Genomic DNA, 2,555 nt, shown 5'->3' with positions numbered 1-2,555 from the left:
CTCCACACATAGATTCCCTTGCCTGTCCTTCAGTGGGCCAACCCTTTCCCTGGCTACCCTCTTGCTTTTTATGTACGCGTAAAAAGCCTTGGGATTTTCCTTAACCCTATTTGCCAATGATTTTTTGTGACCCCTTTTAGCCCTCCTGACTCCTTACTTAAGTTCCTTCCTACTTTGCTTATATTGCACACAGGTGTTGTCTGTTTCCCAGCCTTCTAGCCCTGACAAATGCCTCCTTTTTCTTTTTGACGAGGCCTACAATATCTCTCGTTATCCAAGGTTCCCGACTTTTGCCATATTTATCCTTCTTCCGCACAGGAACATGCCGGTCCTGAATTCCTTTCGACTGACATTTGAAAGCCTCCCACATGTCAGATGTTGATTTACCCTCAAACATCCGCCCCCAATCTAGGTTCTTCAGTTCCCGCCTAATATTGTTATAATTAGCCTTCCCCCAATTTAGCACATTCACCCGAGGACCACTCTTATCCTTGTCCACCAGCACTTTAAAACTTACTGAATTGTGGTCACTGTTCCCAAAATGCCCCTCTACTGAAACATCTACCATCTGGCCGGACTCATTCCCCAATACCAGGCCCAATGGAGCCCCTTCCCAAGTTGGATTGTCTACATATTGTTGAAAGAAGCCCTCCAGAATGCTCCTTACAAACTCTGCGCCGTCTAAGCCCCGAGCACTATGTGAGTCCCAGTCAATATTGGGGAAGTTAAAGTCTCCCATCACAACCCTGTTGTTTTTACTCTTTTCCAAAATCTGTCTACCTATCTGCTCCTCTATCTCCCGCTGGCTGTTGGGAGGCCTGTCATAAACCCCAAACATTGTGTCTGCACCTTTCTTATTCCTGATCTCTACCCATATAGCCTCGCTGCCCTCTGAGGTGTCCTCCCGTAGTACAGCTGTGATATTCTCCCTAACCAGTAGCACAACTCCGCCACCCCTTTTACATCCCCCTCTATCCCGCCTGAAACATCTAAATCCTGGAACGTTTAGCTGCCAATCCTGTCCTACCCTCAACCAGGTCTCTGTAATGGCAACAACATCATAGTTCCAAGTACTAATCCAAGTTCTAAGTTCATCTGCCTTACCCGTAATACTTGTTGCATTAAAACATATGCACTTCAGGCCACCAGACCCACTGTGTTCAGCAACATCTCCCTGTCTGCTCTTCCTCAGAGCCATACTGGCCCTATTCCCTAGTTCTCCCTCAATGCTTTCACCTTCTGACCTAGTGCTCCGGGAGAGCCCACCCCCCTGCCATACTAGTTTAAACCCTCCCATGTGACAGTAGCAAACCTTGCGGCCAGGATATTTATGCCTCTCCAGTTAAGATGCAACTCGTCCTTCTTATACAGGTCACACCTGCCCTGGAAGAACTCCCAGTGGTTCAGATAACGGAAACCCTCCCTCCTACACCAGCTGTTTTGCCACATGTTTAGCTGCTCGATCTTCCTATTTCTAGCCTCACTGGCACGTGACACAGGGAGTAATCCCGAGATTACAACCCTAGAGGTCCTGTCTTTTAACTTTCTGCCTAGTTCCCTGAACTCCTGCTGCAGGACCTCATGCCCCTTTCTGCCTATGTCGTTAGTACCAATATGTACAACAACCTCTGCCTGTTTGCCCTCCCCCTTCAGGATGCCCGCTACCCGTTCGGAGACATCCTGGACCCTGGCACCAGGGAGGCAACATACCATCCTGGAGTCTCTTTCACGTCCACAGAATCGCAATAGGAAAGAATGACACAGGGATAATCAGCACACAATTCCAACTCACAATTCAAGGAGGGCAACACATGCCCCAAAAGCAATATCATTTGACCCGAGGTGCCAAATGCGAGCTGGAGATACCGATCAAGGAATTAGAACAGCAGGGGATTATTCAAGAAGTCATATCAGAAGTCATATATGGGGCTGGTTTAGCACACTGGGCTAAATCGCTGGCTTTTATAGCAGACCAAGGCAGACAAGCAGCATGGTTCAATTCCCGTACCAGCCTCCCTGAACAGGCGCCGGAATGTGGCGACTAGGAGCTTTTCATAGTAACTTCATTTGAAGCCTACTTGTGACAATAAGCGATTTTCATTTCATTTCATTTTATATGCTTCGACAAATAGCCCACTTCAAGCAGTCAGCAAGCCTGACGGTACATTTGGAATGGTAACGAATTAAAAGCATTATCAAGATCACAAAAAAAAGATTAACGGTATTTGATAAATCCACAAACTATATTGGAGAGGGTGGCAGGCGAAACTTACTGAACTAGTGTAGATTTGGCAAATGGATTCTGGAGTGTTAGACCCAGTCAGCAGGGAGAAGACAGAATTTACCTTTGGCATTAAACATTACATATACTGTAGCCTGCCACAGGGATATGTTAATTCCCCAAATCACTTTCAGGCAATAGTAAGGGAGCTGATTAAAGACGAGTTGGCTTTAGTATATATTGATGATGTGTTAATTGGAGATGGCAATCAGGGAACACATGTAGAGAAAGTGACCAAGATTATTAAAAAACTTAGTGAAGCAGGGTTTAAAAT

This window comes from Scyliorhinus canicula, chromosome 12 (assembly GCF_902713615.1).
Source record: "Scyliorhinus canicula chromosome 12, sScyCan1.1, whole genome shotgun sequence".
In the NCBI taxonomy this organism is placed as follows: domain Eukaryota; kingdom Metazoa; phylum Chordata; class Chondrichthyes; order Carcharhiniformes; family Scyliorhinidae; genus Scyliorhinus; species Scyliorhinus canicula.
The sequence above is the reverse complement of the archived record's forward strand: the minus strand, read 5'-3'. Positions refer to the sequence as shown.